At 45.5% G+C, this 19292-nt stretch overlaps 1 long non-coding RNA gene across 1 annotated transcript in view; it reads right to left on the reverse strand.

Moving 5' to 3' along the window:
* The window catches only part of LOC123365995, a 24966-nt gene extending 6333 nt beyond the window's left edge, over positions 1 to 18633 (reverse strand). Inside the window, exon 1 of the long non-coding RNA XR_006577874.1 lies at positions 18490 to 18633. This is a non-coding gene — a long non-coding RNA (uncharacterized LOC123365995). The remainder of the gene's footprint in view (positions 1 to 18489) is intronic.
* Positions 18634 to 19292: the final 659 nt, after the last annotated feature.

A 19292-nucleotide genomic window follows, 5' to 3' on the forward strand; every position in this document is an offset into this window, starting at 1 on the left:
TCGCCCCCCACCCACAGTTAGGGAATGCCATTGCAGCAGAGCCATCCACTATGACCTGCACATTTCCCAGAGTCACAACCTTTCGTAGCAGCAGCTTAATGATTGCTTTGGCTACTTGCATAACAGCAGCCCCTACAGTAGATTTGCCCACTCCAAATTGATTCCTGATTGACCGGGAGCTGTCTGGCGTTGCAAGCTTCCACAGGGCTATTGCCACTCACTTCTCTACTGTGAGGGCTGCTCTCATCTTGGTATTATGGCGTTTCAGGGCAGGGGCAAGCAAGTCACAAAGTTCCATGAAAGTGCCCTTATGCATGTGAAAGTTTCGCAGCCACTGGGAATCGTCCCACACCTGCAACACTATGCGGTCCCACCAGTCTGTGCTTGTTTCCTGGGCCCAAAATCGGCGTTCCATGGCTAGAACCTGCCCCATTACCAGCATGCTCTCCAAAGCGCAGGGGCCCGAGGTTTGAGAGAATTCTGTGTCTATGTCCTCATCACTCTCGTCGCCGTGCTGCCATAGCCGCCGCCTTTTCGCCTGGTTTTGCAAGTCCTGGTTCAGCATAGACTGCACGAGAGTGCGCGAGGTGTTTACAACGTCCATGATTGCTGTCTTGAGCTGAGCAGGGTCCATGCTTGCCGTGCTATGGCGTCTGCACAGTTCACTCAGGAAAAAAGGCGCGAAACGGTTGTCTGCTACTTGCACGGAGGGAGGGGTGAGGCTGTACCCAGAACCACCTGCGACAATGGTTTTTGCCCCATCAGGCACTGGGATCTCAACCCAGAATTCCAATGGGTGGGGGAGACTGCAGGAACTGTGGGATAGCTATGGGATAGCTACCCACAGTGCAACGCTCTGGAAATCGACACTAGCCTCGGTACATGGACGCACACCTCCGAATTAATGTGCTTAGTGTGGACGCCTGCACTCGACTTTATATAATCTGTTTTACAAAACCAGTTTCTGTAAAACCGGAATAATCCTGTAGTATAGACATACCCTGAGAGCACCGCCCTAAAGAGCTTACAGCGGCACAGCTGCATCAGCGCTGCTGTAAGCTCTAGTGTAGCCATAACCTAAGTTGGAGATGAGAAGAGGAAAGCTAAAACAGATGCTTAGGGCTCATTTGCAGTAAGGTCCTTTTACAGTGCTTTGCCCTTAAAGGGTGTGCAAATGTACATTGGCCTGTCACAGGTCCTTAGTGTAAATGAGAATCAGACTGTGAAACTATATTTCAGTGAAATAAAAAAAACAAAAAAAAGGAGAGAGACACATACAGGAAGGAAGTATATATTTTTAGAGAGAACAAAAGAATAAGGTGAAATAAGAGAAGCAAAATACTTAAACTTTTTTACCAAAGGGTAAGCAGTAGAGAGAAACATCTCTAATGAACACAAGAGAGATTAGAAAAGTCCCATTGGCTTACCCAGTCCACCTCTCTGCAAATGCAGGATCTAGAGGTTAGGCACTGGTATTGGCAATGTTGTTTGGTGAGAGGAGTGTACCCCTCTGCTTTGCGTTGGACAGTACAGAGCTTTGGAAAATTCTGGTGCTATTCTGTGCATGTCCAAGAACCTGCTGTGATGATCCACTAGGGCCTGCATCACTCTGAAAGCCTGGGCTGGTTGTGGGAGGAAAAGGGGTGGGGGACAAGGAATGGAATGGGCATACAGGTGGAATTGATAGGCACAGCCTTTAATTGTTTATATCCCTCTGTGATATCTGGCACACTGTTCACTTTGATCACATGCCTCTGCAACAAGCAATGCATTGACATGCAAGCCGCTGTGAGAACAGCACCCACTTTGGAAATCACAAAACCACATTGGTGCGCAATTAACTGATAAGGTAACCAGTTTAGATAACTCTTATCTGAGATCTTATCCTTTTGTTCTGACTCTGCAGTTTTGGGGCTAATTCACCACAGAGATACAGAAAGAGCCTTTTTCCTAATTCTAACCATAATACAATCACTGTTGCCATGAGTGTCGCATGAACCGCCATCTGGGGGAGGCTAGCCCCCAGCCATGCCCCTTCTGCCTGAGGCCCCACCCCTTCTATGCTCCCCCACCGGAGCCCAGAGTCCCTCCCCCAACCATGGCCACAGGCCCCCACCTGAGGTTAGAACCCCCAGCCCCGGAGTGCCAGGAGGGTAGATAGTGTGACTCCAGCCCCAGCTGGGGACAGCACTAGGATACTGGAATCACAAATGGAGTGGGAAGCGGCAGGGGAGGGGTTGGGGGGGTGGAATGTGGGCAGGGCCACACCTGGCTGTTTGGAGAGGCACAGCCTCCCCCAGATTATGGTACCTGCTGCCCATGACTGCTGCTCATCTCAGGTCGAGAACAACTGTGGTTGTGGTCAAGACACAAAAGCAGTGCTCCATCAGCTGAACATCGTCCTCAATAAATGCACGGATGCAACTGTTGCAGCAGGGGAGGTTACATAGCCCTTTGCCGTGAACAGCTGCTCTCTTCCTGTCTCTCTGTAGGTACCTGCAGTATACCTCCACCACCTGGCTGCAGCCACTGACTGGTTTTCTAAAGCCCAGTAGAACCCTGAGCAATAGCGGAGCATGCATCCTGGCCTCCCGTTAGAGAAAATTCCCTGGCAGCAGTACCCAGGGAATGATGGGAATTTTTATTGTGATTATTGTACACCACAGCCCCAAAGGGGGATTATTGTACACCAAACCCAAACACCCAGCCAGGAGTGTGCCAGGTAGACCACAACTTAGAGAAAGCACTGCAGATGCCTCCGCAGCTAGGCCTTCGGGGGGGAGGAGGGGACAGTGTCCCAGTAACCTCTGAGAAACGTGGCTAAGTGAAGGGTATTTTACTTGGGCTGGAAGGAGAGGGAAAGGTTGCAGGTATCCCAGGTACAGAGGCTTACACAGTTCAAAGTGAGTAATAGTGGTTCCTGTTTGGGCAGAGACAACCCGTGCCTGAAGATAGTGGGGTGCAGAGTGAGGGCAACCGACTTCAGCAATGTTACTGAGCATGTTCAGTCTGTGTGAGCATGCTCAGTACAAGCCAAGCAACAAATCGGGGTTGGGGGCACGTGACCCCCATGCGCCATCTCTGTGTTTGGGTTCCTGGGCCGAACAATTGAGAGTCACAGCTCTTCAGGCCTCGTGCCTGGAGTGCCCTCTCCAGTTCAGTCTCTCTCTTCCAGCACATAGGCACTGTCCACAGTTCCAGGGCTTACCTCCAGCTCCCTGTGGCCATGCAGCTCCCACTCCCAAACAGCCTGGCCACTTCCTGGTTCAGGATCTTTCTCTTTACTTGGCCGGGGAAAGGGAAGGGCAATGGGTGTGTTAATCCCCAGCTTTGCAGATCAATCACACCGCCCTCCTCTCATCTAGTGCTAGTCTGTGTGGAAGTTTTGGTGTCAGCAGGGGGCTCTGCATTTTCTGTGTGGCCTTAGGTTCCATCTTAGCTCTGGGTCCATTACAGGTGCCCCTGCACTCTATGGGGGCAGTTCTATTGGTGGGGTGACCTCCAGCAGTTCTGTCTCTTTGCCTGACTCGGTTCCCTCTAATATCTCCCTAATCCTGTTTTCCAAGAAATGAGGCCTCCCCCATGTATAATTTCTCATGTCAAGCCAGGCTTATCTTCCACTGCCTTTCTTTTTTTTCCTTTTCTTCATAATCATTTCTCCCATATTGTTATATTTCTATCTATGCCTGCTTTTTAAAGTTTATTACCCAGCAACACATTCACAAGACCACAGTAGTTGTAATCATTTGAACCACCATAAATACTAGGCTGAAATTATGCACCAGGGAGTGCAAGATTATCACCTCCAGTATAGGCCACCAAGGTATAATCCCACATTATATAAGCTTGCTGTTCCTTTAAAACACACTTCTGTAATTTTAAATTTGTTTTTATTTTAATTACACAATAAAAATTGGTACAAAATAGAAAAATCTTTCCATTTATCACCACAGGAAGTTTAGGTATGAAACAGACTATAAGCCAATTAAAGTAACACTCCCGAAGTGGTCCGCAGTGCTTATTATCACCAGCATAGGCAGTTTTTACTTTCCAATGTCCCAGCATCTCAGATCTAGTGTGCAACTTGGAAACAGTTCCCTAGAGTGAACCCACATGCCAGCAACTCTGTAAGACATGACACCTGCATGTGTAAGTGTCCCCCAGGAACAAACAGTGATACAAGTCAGGGGCTTTCCAGACGCTGCATTGTCTAAGTTGCCACAGTATTTGAGTAGGGAAAACAAACTTCTTCCACACTGTCTGGGCTGCAGTGGTTTCACTTTTAACTTCATGATGTTGGACCCTTGTTAATTTTCTTACCTTGCACCAACTGGTGTCACCTGTTTTGTATCAAATGTTTAACTTTTCTGTGGTGATATGAGGGCCAGTTTTCTTGCTCCATATTGCTTAAGGCCGCTCTTACTTCACATAGCATGTATCCCCACACAGACATAACATGATATTAATATTAAAATACATTGACTTAATATCATACTTTTAAAAAAGCAATTACATCATGTATATTATATACAATTAACAAAGCTTCATTAACGTTCTTGGCTTTGCTCATTCAAGGGATGCAGTACTTTTGCTGTGATCTTCTGTTAAAATGCTAACAGCATATCGATGTCAGCTTGGTTTGAGAATAGCATACTAATTTCAAACAGTCCAGTGTCTGTGCCAATCCTATTAAAGCTGTGACTGTACAGTGATTAGTATTCTGTGGGTATATCTACACTGCAATTAAAAACCCATGTCTGGCCCTTGCCAGCTGATGTAGGCTCTCGGGCTAAGGGGCTGTTTAATTGCTGTGAAGTTGCTCAGGCTCAGGTTGGACCCTGGGCTCTAGGACCCTGTGAGATGTTAACCTGAGCCCCATGAGTCCAAGTCAGGTGGCAGGGTCTAATTGCAGTGTAAAGATACTCCGTGTTGTGGCTGTAGCAGCCTCAGTCCAAATCTCAGTCACAGCACCACTATGTTGGTATAGCTTGCAAGACCTCTTCCACTTGGTTCCTCAAGAGCTCAGTTTGACTCTGAACTGGTCACTCAGGTTCCTTTGTTTGCCATACAGCAAAACTACACTGAGTTAATCAAACTCAAATGTAGAGGGTGGGTATAGGGTGTACCACATATCCAAAGTTACACTTTGTTACACAGAACCCCCCTTACTTTATACACATTTACACATCACATTACATTTCCTAGACCTTGCATGACATGTTTGGGGATTGGCTTGGTTATTTTGCAGGAACCAATCCCTGTGCAGCACCCACTGCCCAGAGGCTGTCCCTGTTCAACGTTACTCTTTACCTCATCTTTATGACCCCAACTTTGCTTGCCCATTATTATCTTTTTCTTAGTAAACGGTGCCCTGGGTGTTCTCGCTGTAATCTTAGCTAGCTCAGGCTGCTTTTAGCTTGTTGACCCACTTACTTAACTTGGCACAAACATTCCATTTTCAGCCTGCTGATCTAGTTACCTCCCTCGTTCTGTCTGCCAAGAAATGATGCCTCCGCCACATTTAATTACTTATGTCAAGCCCAGGCCTACACATGCTAAAGGGCATACCCAAGATTGCTGACAGAGTCTCCTTTTTCTTGTCTCCCATTGCTGAAAGTTGCTCATTTCTGCTCAGGATCTGTGGCCCAATCCAGAGATTGCTGTAGGGTATCCCTGACAAAGGCATATTCCCTTGAGGTATCATGTGTCAGTCTTTCAAACACCCCTGGGCTTTGTTTTGTAGCAGCAGGCCAAGAAAATCCAATTGGGTGGCCTCATCCCAGCCATTTATTTGGGCAGCTTGTTCACAATGGGTGATCCAGCTGGACCAGATGTGGCCATCCCCTGTATAAATTCCATGCATGCAGATGGGCCACTGTGTCTCTCTATCTGCCCTGCCCCGACTATTTCCACTCTTGGGGCTTAGGTGTACACAGTGAGCATCAGAGTTGTTCATTTCTGCCAACCAAGTAACCCTTGTACCTATGGAACCTGTCTCTTAAACTCTGCCAGCCAAAGCTGTCAGTTGGCATCCCATCACTACCCCTAGTGTAATTATTGTGGCTGCTCAGTATACCAAACCCCTAGCGTGCCAGTAGCAAGCCAGGTGTACCACAACATGGAGGCAAACATTGCAGATGCTTCAGCAGCTAGGCCTTGTAGGTGTAATCCTGGTGGGTCCCCATACCCACTCAGACACATGGCTCAGTGAAAGCATATTTGACTAGGGCTGGCAGGAAAGGGAGAGGTTACCGATACCCTAGATACAAAGATTTACACAGAGTTCAAAGTGAATAACAGCAGTTCTGTTGACTGGCCCCTAGGAACCCAGTTGTTTGGGCCCTAGGGGCCAAACAATTTAGAGTCAGGACCCTTCAGGCCTCAGGTGTCCTCCAGTTCAGTCGCTGTTCCAGCAAATAGGTACTTTCGGATTCCAGGCCAGGTTTGGTTACTGTCTCTCATTGAGGCCCTTCTGCACTAGCTCCCCACTCAGACGCTGCTGCTCCCCAATATGTCCCACACAGACTTGCACCCAGCTGCATCATCTGGCAATCACATCTTCTTCCATAGACAGATCTGTCCACAGTTCCTGGGCTTCTCTCCAGCTCTCTGCTGCCAATTTTCCAAAGAAAGTCCAGCCACTTCCTGGCTCAGGACCTTTCCCCTGACCAGGGGAAGTGCAGTGGGGAAGGGGCTTATGAGCATGGTAGTCCCCTGCTTTGCAGGTCCATCACAATTTCTCCTCTCCTAATTCTTTTGGTTCTCATAAGGCCTTATGAAGTCGCCCACAAGCCACTACTTCAAATATCCTGGAACTGGGAGTGAATGAATGAAGGGAAGGGAGGCAAAACTGCAAGTAAAAGAGTATGGCTACTGTGGGTACGCTGCACAGTTATTATTTACATCAGTGGTGCTGTCTCACCCGAGGAAGTACCAATGGTTCAGTTCTGTAGTGTAGATGCAGCCTCTCTGTTACAAACGCAGTTAAAGGATGATAGCATAGATAGGGCCTTAGACAGTTGAGGGCTATAGCTAGACTTTAGCATATTGTAACATTGTTACACTGTGTTAATTCTCCAGTCCTCCAAACCGTTCTCCAGAAAAAAACAATGACGTCGGGGCCTGATATTTCTAATGTACAAACAATTTGAAAAAACAAACACAAGCAAAACAGAACCCCATTGAACCTATTTCTGTACATCCTAAAGGAACGATAAAAGCATGAATAACATTGATGTTGTTTGCAGTACACCTTTCAAATAAATGGGGAAGAGAGAGAAAAAAATATTAGATAGTGAAAGCTTAATGACTGGTGAACAGGAAACCACACCCACATGACTCGAGAGAAAAAAAAGAGCAGAACTAAAAAATACACAGGAAAAGACCTGTAGCGTAACCAGAAGGCAAAGACTTCTGAAGGACAGTAGAAGGGAAGGTGTTATGTGCCCTCCAGAAATGCAATACAAAGAAATTACATAAAGTTTCAAGTCCAAGGGCGGTAAAAAAGAAAAAGTACACAGAAAAGGGAAGTATCAGAGGGGTAGCCGTGTTAGTCTGGTTCTGTAGAAGCAGCAAAGAATCCTGTGGCACCTTATAGACTAACAGACGTTTTGCAGCATGAGCTTTCGTGGGTGAATACCGAAGAAGTGGGTATTCACCCACGAAAGCTCATGCTGCAAAACATCTGTTAGAAAAGGGAAGGAAATTTGAACTGACTGAACCACCGGGAACCTGCTTTAGACACCAAATAGTGTACATTTGTTATTATCTTTTTTGGCATAACAGTGGTATATACAGAATAATACATCTGCTTATTTTCAAATAGTAACAGAAATTCTAAGCTATAGTTACTTGGATACATACGCCTATTGCCAGTGTTTAGAGCTGCAACCAACTGAGGAGAAAAGATCTCACAAACTCCCTTTCAGTGCCTGACCCCCCTTTTCTAAGCAAGCTACGTGAAAAGCTAGCAAAAAGCCAGTCTGAAATATTATCTGGGACCAACAGGGCTACAGCAACACTGCATACAACACAGCCTATCAGCTGCCCGTGACCTTGATCACTCTCAGTCATGCTTCAGGCCAGGGCATGGTATAGAGCAGTGGTCCCCAACCTTTTTGTGGCCAGTAACACATTCATGTTTTCAGAAGAGTGGGGTGGGCGCCAACAATTTTTCAAGGCTTATTTTGTATTTGTACATTAAATAATACGAAAAACATCATATTTAATATTACATAATATATGAATCCATAAGATAAAAAGGGTAATTTTACATGTAAAAGGTATTAATTAAATTATTCGGCAATTTCTCTTTCACTTTACCATGTGAATTTGCTCTTTTTTTATCTACCTGTAAGAAAAATTAAGGAGTTTTTACAAAATAAATCTCATAAACAGTTTTCATCTTATTTATTTTTAAAAAGTAAAACAGTGTTGAACTGCTGGTCCAAATATATTTATTATTATTTCTTTAACATAGAATGAAGCCTGCAACCCCGGAGTTCTGGCTTCAAAGCCAGAGAGAAGCCACGGCCCGGTGCCTGCTGGGGACAGAGAACACCGGCGCCTGCAGCCTGCAGCCCCGGAGAAGCCAGAGAGAAGCCACAGCCCTGTGCCTGCCAGGGACAGAGAACGCCGGCGCCTGCAGCCCCAGAGTTCTCTGTCCCCAGCAGGTGCGGGGCCCTGGGTTCTCTCCCCTGCTGGGCACTAGGCGGGTCCTGCGCCTGCTGGGGACAGAGAACACCGGCGCCCGCAGCCCCAGAGTTCTCGAACCCCGGCAGGGGCAGGTCCGCGGCTTCTCTCTGGCTTCGAAGCTGGAGAGAAGCCGCGGCCCCGCCCCTGCCGGGGACAGAGAACTGCGCTCGCAGTCTGCAGCCCTGGAGAAGCCAGAGAGAAGCTGCAGCCCCGTGCCTGCTGAGGACAGGGAACACCGGTGCCTGCAGGCCCCAGAGTTCTCTGTCCCCAGCAGGTGCGGGACCACGGCTTCTCTCCACTGCTGGGCACTAGGCGGGCGCACATAAATGCCCCGGCAGGCACCATGGCACCCAGGGGCACCGCGTTGGGGACCACTGCACTGAAGGGTAGGATGGGGTCCAGAGTGACTTAGACAAATTAGAGGATTGAGCCAAAAGAAATCTGATGAGGTTCAACAAGGACAAGTGCAGAGTCCTGCACTTAGGAAGGGAGAATTCCATGCACTGCTACAGGCTGGGGACTGACTGGCTAAGCAGCAGTTCTGCAGAAAAGGACCTGGGGATTACAGTGGATGAGAAGCTGGATATGAGTCAGCAGTGTGTCCTCATTGCCAAAAAGGCCAATGGCATAATGGGCTGTATTAGTAAGAGCATTGCCAGCAGATATTCAGCACTGGTGAGGCCACACCTGGAGTACTGCATCCAGTTTTGGTCCTCCCCCCCCCCCCGCCCACTACAGAAGGGATGTGGACAAATTGGAGAGAGTCCAGTGGAGGGCAATGAAAATGATTAGGGGGCTGGGGCACATGACTTACGAGGAGAGGCTGAGGGAACTGGGCTTATTTAGTTTGCAGAAGAGAAAAAGTGAGGGGGGATTTGATAGCAGCCTTCAACTACCTGAAGCGGGGTTCCAAAGAGGATGGAGCTCAGCTTCTCTCAGTGGTGGCAGATGACAGAACAACAACCAATGGTCTCAAGTTGCAGTGCGGGAGGGCTAGGTTGGATATTAGGAAACACTATTTCACTAGTAGGGTGGTGAAGCACTGGAATGGGTTACCTAGGGAGGTGATGGAATCTTCATCCTTAGAGGTTTTTAAGGCCCGGCTTGACAAAGCCCTGGCTGGGATTTAGTTGGTGTTGGTCCTGCTTTGAGCAGGGGATTGGACTAGATGACTTCCTGAGGTCTCTTCCAACCCTGATATTGTATGATTCTATGATAACAGGAGAAGATAATCCGTTCCAATTACATACACCTCTCTCTGGAAGAAATCCTGCTTTCAATTCCACTGGTGTAAATCTTTGGTAACTCTTTAGAAAGTCAGATTCAGGCCAACATAGATGAGAGCAGAATTTGGCTCCCTGCCTCATTCTGATATAAAACTCTGTGGACATCAAAGATTAATCATAGGTGTACTTTGCACCATACAATTACAGGAGAAGACAGATTACTGCCTCAGGGTGCTCCTCATCTTCTTTGGATAAACACAATAGAAATGATAAAAGCTCAGAAGCAAACCATGATGCCAGTAGCACTGGAGAGATGCCTGCCATTGGAACACTAGAGGGTCTGAAGGAGGAGAGGACTTGTGTTTGCACTTGGGAAGAGGGAGTCTGTGCACAGCAGGTAACGGGAAAAAGGCACCAAGCCAAGAGGAGAAAAGGCATCAGAGGGAACTACTAGGAAAGAGGTTTGGGGGCAACACTTGTTCTGAAGTGGACACAGGAGAAAACAAGCTGTGTTTCTGATGCAAGTAAAAGCAAATTGATGAAGTGACTGGCTGTTCTTACCCTTTCATTCCATGCACTTAAAGGTAATGCAAAGCCACCCAGCAGGGCTGGATGTCTCTGGGAGGACTATGAGATCCCCTAGGGATGCCACTTTCTTTATTCACCACCAGGAGGTTTCTGTCCCTCCTTATTCCCTCCCCAGGAGGCTTCTGCTGCTGTCACTTTTTCCAGCTTCTTCGGCTATTTGCAGCTGTGGTGCGTGGTGCTTTGTCTGTGATGGGTCACTCTGGGCAAGAGGTTAACAGGGCCGTTTGCACATTCTTTACTGCCAGCACTGGTTTCACTGAGACTTTCAAAGCTGCGGTTGCACTCATATAGCTCATGTGTAAAAAGAGAAACTGAAGACAGCAGATACTGGCACTGGACAATGCCCATCCCCCAGCAGTCACAGGAAGCTGATCATATGGGACAAACCTACCAGATGATCCCTGCCCAGGCACCATGGTTCATTGGAGAAGGTTCCTAGCTGCTTTAGCTGGGTAAATCCTCCTGGGTGGTGTTCAAGTTTTATTAATGCTTTATTTTGGAGGCCTTACTAGATTCAGTCATGCAGAGCAACACATCACACCCAGAACGGATGCAGAAAGTGTTGCTTCCTCCTCTCTTTCTCCCAGGGACCCAGTCTCGCTACTTTGCCACAGTTTACTCAGCCATGCAGCTGATGATTTCAGTTGTGCTTACAATTTTCCCAACTGGTGCTGTTGATTATCTGGCAGTGTGGGACACCCCAGGAAAGTCAGCTGAACGTTAGTGTTGCTGGAAGAACAGAAAGCTGGTTTTTGACTTTCACTATGCAGCTGGTTTTCCAGTCAGAAAAAACAGCTGCTGCCATCCCTCCAAGGGACAGGCAGTGAGACAAGACACCCTCTAAGCATGAGAATTGCTGTTTGTCATTTTCAATGCATTTAAATGCAGATTTTCAGGACTTTTATGAGAGCCGGACATAAAAGGGCAGAACCTTGACCAAGGGAACTTGTCATACCCAGTGTCAAACACTGTCCTTCCATAAAGCCCAATCCTGACCCTCCCAGGCTTTGCTCATTTGCTAGAGCTGTCAGGCTTGACCATCCTCCACCGCTGTGAAATGTGACTTGGGTTTGGAGAGGGAGACGTGCCATCGAGGACAGCTCCACAACCCTGGAGCTTTAAAATTCCCCTGGTCCTGTGAAGAGTTTCCTGCCCCAGAGGCAGATTTCAACTGAATAACACTGAGTTCCTGTGTAAAAGACACTTCCTTCCTGCATGTATTGTTATTATTGTCCAGGAGAGTGAAAACTGAACAGTAGTGAGGTGAGGCCATGAATTTTATAGGGTGGAGATTGGCTTCACTAGATGTGGGCAATGCTTTATGTATGGGCCTCCCCACCCCACCCCTGCAAAGAAAGTAACAGTGCATTAATTTATAGTAAAAGCTACGTAAAAGTATGTGTCAATCTGGGGCAGTCTTTGGGGTCCTAGATGGCACCAGTGCGCATCTTGGTGCCTCAGCGTGTGGGCATTGCTGAACGATATGTTCTGACAGTCATAAAGATGACAGTACAATTGATAAAATCAATCAAATATTGTAAAATGTATTAAAGTTTAGAAATGTGAACTTCACCTTTCCACATTAGCCCTGGGGTTCTTCCAGTCAGGTGTCTATCTAGTCTACCTTTGGCAGTAGCAAATACCTGATGTTTCAGAGGACGCAAATGTGCAGCACTGTATGATATCATGGTAAATAAACATGTGTTAAGCCCCAATAAAACATTTTTCATCGGAGGTTCTCAAAGTTCTTTACAAAATAGTGATGATCATGAGCCCCTTTTACAGCTGGGAAACAGGCACAGCGAGGATAAAGAGCCTGCTGAAGGTGATAGAAGAGCAAGAAACAGAGCCCAAGTCTTCTGACTTCTTGGGCCCTGTCCCCACCAATAGACCACACTACTTAGAGCATAGCACAGCCTTGGGGAAGGGATTCCTTTCCCTAGCTTGAGATCAGCTTGTCCTTTTCTACAGTTAAAATTGCTACCAAAAATATATAGATATAAAAATTTGTATAATACATCATGGAAGGAACAGTACAATCATGTACAACTTGCTCCCTGTGCTCATCTACTTTGTTACATGTGTTTACTCTTCTAGCTTTCCCACGTATCACTTGTTTATGCTTTTTGAAGATAAAATGGAAAAATACTTGTTTGTATTAGCTTTTGGATTGAGATCCAGGGGAAATGTCACACGCTATCAACTGATGATGTGGCCAAATCAATGACATTGTCAAAAACTAGACTCAAAGTTTGGAGACTGAAAAAACAGCAGCAGAACTCATGTAGCCATACAGTTGTGGGGGGGACACCTCCATTTCCCGTCACCTCAAATCTCTTAAGAGTTTGAAAACACTCGAGCTAAAATGGAAACAAACATTGAGTGGGATTTTCAAATACACCTAGGAGCACACCTCCCACTGATTTCCAGGAGTCTCTTTGGTGTTTTTGAAAAGCCTCTTCATGTTTCACAAACATTTGAGTTTTTCTAAATACAACATTATTTAGTGTTTGTTAAATATAGAGTAATAGAATCATAGGGTTAGAAGGGACTGCAACGGTCATCTAGTCTAACCCCCTGCCAAGATGCAGGATTTGTTGTGGCTAGGGTAACCAGACAGCAAGTGTGAAAAATCGGGACAGGAGATGGGGGGTAATAGGTGCCTATGTAAGACAAAGCCCCAAATATCGGGACTGTCCCTATAAAATCAGGACACCTGGTCACCATAGTTGTGGCTAAGCCATCCAGCCTCCTTTTGAAAACCTCCAGTGAAGAAATTTCCACCCCTTCCCAAGACAGTCTGTTCCATTGTCCTACTGTTCTTACAGTTAGGAAGCTTTTCCTGAGAGTTAATCTAAATCTGCTCTGCTGTAGTTTGAGCCCATTGCCTCTTGTCCTGCCCTCTGTGGCAAAAGAGAACAACTTTTTTCCATCTTTTTTATGGCAGCCTTTCAAATATCTGAAGACTGCTATCATATCCCTCCTTAAGTGCCTCTTTTCCAAACTAAATATACCCAGTTCCTTCAGCCTTTGTTCGTATATCTTGAAATGCCATCCCTTTGATCACCTTTGTCGCTCAGCTGTTGATCCTTTCCAGTTTCTCTACATCCTTTATACACTGGTGACCAAAATTGGACACAGAACTCCAGCTAAGGCCTAACCAACGTCGAGTAGAGCAGTACTATCCCCTCCCATGACTTGCATGCTATGCCTCTGTTAATGCAACCTAAAATTGCATTTGGTTTTTTTGCAACAGCATTGCATTGCTAACTCATGTTGACATTGTGATTCACCACAACTCCCGGATCCTTCTCAACAGTGTTGCTGCCAAGCCAGTTTTGCTCCATTCTGCATTTGGTTTTTCTTCCCTAAGTGTAGCACCTTACATTTGTCTTTGTTGAATTTCATTTTGTTGTCTTTACTCCAGTTCTCCATTTTATCAAGCTCCCTCTGAATTTTAGCTCTAACCTCCACAGTGTTGGCAACCTCCCTCCAGCTTTGTGTCATCTACAAACTTGATCAGTATGCTCTCTATACCTATATCCAGGTCATTAATAAACAACACCGGACCCAGAATGGATCCCTGTGGAACCCCACTTGAGACCTCCCTCCAATCTAATGGACATCATTCCAGTAATAGTTATTCTTTGTTTACAGTTGTTTAACCAATTTATGTATCCACATAATGGTAGTTCTGTTGAGCCTGCATTTCTCCAGCTTACTTATCAGCATGTCACGTGGGATTGTGTCAAAAGTATTGCTGAAGTCCAAGTATATTATGTCCACTGCATTCCCCCATCCACCAAATCTATTACCCTGTTGAAGAAGGACATCAAGCTGGTTTGGCATGATTTGTTCTTGGTTAAATCCTGCTGGCTGCTAGTGATCACCCCTTCATCCTCCAAGTGTTTGCAAATTGAATGTTTTATACATTGCTCTAGTAGCTTCCCAGGTATCGAAGTCAGGCTGACTGGTCTATAGTTCTCCAGCTCCTCCTTTTCCCATTTTTAAAGATGGGCACTACGTTAGCCCTTTTCCAGTCTTCCATGAGTTTGTAAATATTAGTGCCAGTGGCTCCGAGATTTTTTCAGCTAATTCCTTCAGTGCACTGGGGTGAATAGCATCCGGCCCTACTGATCTGCATTCATTCAAATTGTCAGACACGTTCTTTACTTATTCCAATCTGCATCCCGTCCTCTTTATTGTCTACGGTAACTTCACTAATCATCCAGTCACATGTTACTTTTTGTGAGAAAAGACTGAAGCAAAGTAGTCATTGAGCAGCTCTGCCTTCCTATCATCTTCGATTACCAGCTCACCTTCGCCGTTGAGTAGCAGACCAACACCGTCCTTGTTTTCTTTTTTGTCTGACATATTTGAAGAACCCTTTCCTGTTGTCTCTAGCATTTCTTGCCAGCTGTGACTCATTCTTTGCCTTGGCTTTTCTGATTTTGTCTCTACACGCTACTTATACTTCCTTGGTGACACGCCCCTCCTTCCATTTTCTGTATGTATCCCTTTTGGGGTTTAGATAGCTAAAAAGCTCCCTGTGCAGCCATGTTGGCCTCCTGTGGCTTTTCTTATTTTTCCTTTGCATCAGAATAGCTTGGTTTTAAGCCTCTACTATTACATCTTTTGGGGACTGCCAGTCCCCTTTGACTCCTTTTCTTCCTAATTGGTCTTTCCATGGGACCGTGCCTACTGTATCTCAAAACGGTACAGTATTTCATATTTGAGCTAACTTTAATCCCACCTAGAACCCTGGGCAATTACTTGGGCACCTAGCCCATGCTGAAGCATGCTCTGTTGTGGTTTTACTGCTCCAAAACCTGAGCTAACTAGCTAGCTCAGAAATGTCTACTTGAGCTGTAATCACACCCTGTGATTGTGACATAGCCCTAGAGCAGGGATAGGCAACCTATGGCACGCGTGCCAAAGGTGGCACGCGAGCTGATTTTCAGTGGCACTCACTGCCCAGGTCCTGGCCACCGGTCTGCATTTTAATTTAATTTTCAGTGAAGCTTCTAAAACATTTTAAAAACCTTATTTACTTTACATACATCAATAGTTTAGTTACATATTATAGACATAGAAATGAGACCTTCTAAAAATGTTAAAATGTATTACTGGCACATGAAACCTTAAATTAGAGTGAATAAAGGAAGACTCGGCACACTACTTCTGAAAGGTTGCCCACCCCTTCCCTAGGATGTGATCTAAGAATGGCCCTAGGTTTAGCCCAGGGTGTTTCTTGGTCTCATTATTTTCAATAACAAAAGCTTTCTAATAGTCCGAACAGGCCTACCTGCTAGTGTTAGTAATGTGGTTACTCCAGTTTTATTTCGTGTTGCCTACTCTCTATGCTTTTTGCCTTATAGGCAAATGTTAATACTATTATAGCTAAGTGACCATATCACAGTTATGGATGTATCTTCACAGATCAACTCTGGGAGATATGGTGATAAGAAGAGTAGAGGTATTACAGACCAAACTGTTCAGTCCTCAGTAGCTGGGGTTACTGGTGAGTGTTTGAAACACAGATTCAGATATAGTAAAAGCCTATTCTCATTCCCAGAAAAGTCAGGGAACCTCACTCTTCGGAAGCTGAAGTCCCCAGAAGTATCCCCCTTCCATGGTTAGCAGTCTGTGTCAACAGTGATCCTCTGCCCCAGTATTGTTTAAAATGGATGTGGTTTGAGAAGCATTGAAACAAGGGGATGCAATGCAGCATATGGCCTTTGGCTGATGCCACAGGGATGAGTAAAGTACAGAAACTCAGAAGGGTGAGGTTAATATTATGAAATGCCTACGATCCAGGAAGCATTGCTTCCCCTTTCTTCATGGAGTCTTTTCGGGAATGCTTTCCTGTTTTTCATTAGGCAGATATATGGCAGTCTCTGGGCATGGATTCACAATTTCCTACATGGCCAAAAAAAAAATATTACAAGTGCTTGGCCTCTGAGTGCCTGTGTTGTGAGTAAAGTGTATGGGATCAGATATCCCATCCTGTGTGTGGGAAATGGCCAAACATTTCAAAATGCACTCCAGCAAATGTTTTAGAGGAGGGAACATGTGTAATTAAAAAATAGTTAAGGAGCTTGATTCTCTGCAGAGTCCAAACTCAGGTCACAGCTCCTGGTTTCTCAGCCAGTTAGCGCCAGCGCAAGATAAAGCTTCAGAGGGACAGCTGGGACCTCAGGGACCTTATTATTATGGAGAATGAGGCCTAGTGGGACTCTACTCCTCCATTCCCTCTCCCCACTTCTTTCCCACACCCAACATGACTCCTCCCTCCCCTATAAATGGGGACGAGGATTACAGCACAGGAGCCACCTCCATGTGATTTATGCCAGTGGAGATTCCCCCTATGCAGGAGTGATACTCTAGTGGCAATCCTCAGTCACGTTCGGTTCATTTTGCCCTTCATAACGGCACAAAGTGAACTTGGCAGACCTTGAGAATCTGGCCTAGTGTTTTTCTGTAGCTTTTATGTTACAGGCCTGTGAGAGTAATGAAGGAAAGCACACAAGTGTAAGAAGCTTCTCAGCTCTATAAGAAGCTAAAAATCACCAACCCCCAGTTTGTCAAGAACTCCATCAAAACATAATTTCTTTATGTTCAGCCCAAAAAAACCTAAAAACCCAATCTTAGCAATTCAAAGACACGACTGAAAGGTAACAGACACATAAGAAATCAATTTGCCATCAAATATGTCAACTGCTTCTAGTCAGATAACAGGGAATTATTTAAAACACTCTCATCAAAATCTACAACATCATCTTCACAGAGAGGAGCTTTCTTTTTGCCTAATTGTACTTGATAGGAAAATCATCATCATATTAAAAAAATGGTTGTAGTTTTAATCTTTTATATTGCTTACATTTTGCCAGAAAAGCCAGAGAAAGCCAGAGATGAGAAATTCATGGCATAGTGTCAATAACTTTCCTTTGTGATTTTGGGTAGTTTTGCTAAAAGTTAATTTAAACATTGTATCTTACCCTGGCTTCTGCACACTACACATTCCCAGAGTCACTGAGAGAGTCCTAGCTGGGGTAGATGAAGCAACCAGTTATTTAACTGGGGTAGATTTCAGAAATATATGGAATATCTTTAGGATATGTAATTGAGTTCAGGGGCTAATAGATGCATATGTTTTAAGCTCAGAAGGGCCCATTATGATCATCTAATCTGAGCTCCTGCCTGACACAAGCCATAAAATTTCACGGAGAGGTTCTTGCATCGAGCCCAATAACTTCTGGTTGAACTAGAGCATATCTGTGAGAAAGACATCAAAGCATGATTTAAAGATTTCAAGAGCTGCAAGCTCCACCACATCCCTTCGTAAGTTGTTCCAATGGGTAATTTAGAAAGTCTAATAAAATAACTCAGCAGACTGGAAGTTTTTTCAAATAACTCCTCCCCTGCATCCCTGAGATGTACTCTTTAATGCTTATAATGTGCTATCAGATTCTCAATGTGCTATAGTATGACAAGCTAGTGGCTTTGTTCACTCCTGATCTCAGGGAAAGCGTTATGAATTGCGAAAACCATTTCCTGTTCTGTGGTAGTCTTCATGCAAGAACTAATGTAACCCACATGGCTCAATACTACAGCACTCATTTTGGGTTGGTTTTTTTTGCGGGTGGGGAGGGGTTGGCTTATAGAAGGGGAGAGAAGTATTGGGGAAGAGACATGGATTTGTTTGTAATACTCTTTCTCTGCATATATGCAGAGGACAGGACAGGGCAACTCAGCTAGAAGAGCCCAGAAGAATCCAGAAGTAGGGTAGAGGCAGTTACTGGACATTCTTGGTGGCTGTTTCCGAAGCTGTGAAGAAAAGTTTTCATTCAGGGCAAGCAGTCTTGCGGGTTGCATATATTCACTATTTGAGAGCTGTACCAATTGGAACTCAGGAGCAGAAAGGTTATTAATAGAACTGCTCAGAAACATTTTGATAAACATTTTTTTTAACCAAACTTACCAATTTATGAAAATGGAAATGTTCCATGGAGCCATGTTGACTTTGACAAAATTCCACCTCAGGCAGGTTTCTGTTGGAAATCTGTCTGGATTTCTGCCACATTGCTGGCCTGGCTCCTCATCAGCCTAAGCTTCCAGGACTTCCAGGCACTTGGTGGGTTGATGGGGAGCGCCTGGAAGCTCTGGCAATCCCAACTCCCAGGCTCACAGCTCTTCAGTAGCCTGGGCTCCCAAGGTCCCTGCTTCTGGGACAGCCCACCTGGCAGACTACCATAGAACTGGGGCTCCCATGGCTTCCAGGGTCTCCAGCTCTAGGACAGCCCACCAAATGGGCTGCCTCAGAGTCAGGGATCTGAACAGGGTTGGGTGGAGAATGGTAACTCTGTTTCACTGAGAATTCTGAGAGGAGAGTGTGAGTGGAGCATTTGTCATCCCTACAGGCTACAGGATCTGTGGAATTTACATTTAGCTATCAGCTGATTGCTTTAAACAGGGATTCAATCTCAGTTAAAGAGAGAACAGGGGCAGTGATGAATGAGCAGAGGGGGTTTATACATTCTTTACTTAACTGAGCTTATGGAGAAAAGATAGCATCCTATAGAGGGAAAGCCTTATAGAAATCCAGGGAATGTATGTATTTTATATGCTAATTCTAATGCCTGTACCATTTTGGATATAGCCTATAGATTTCTGTTTTCCCGGCAGCTGAAGAGACAGTCAGCTACTAGCCAAAGTGTTGGAATGCTGCTACCTAAAAGAATCCCTGGACTTGTGTGTTGACAAGGCTCTGAAGTGTTTAGAAAA

This window comes from Mauremys mutica, chromosome 3, assembly GCF_020497125.1.
Source record: "Mauremys mutica isolate MM-2020 ecotype Southern chromosome 3, ASM2049712v1, whole genome shotgun sequence".
NCBI lineage: Eukaryota > Metazoa > Chordata > Testudines > Geoemydidae > Mauremys > Mauremys mutica.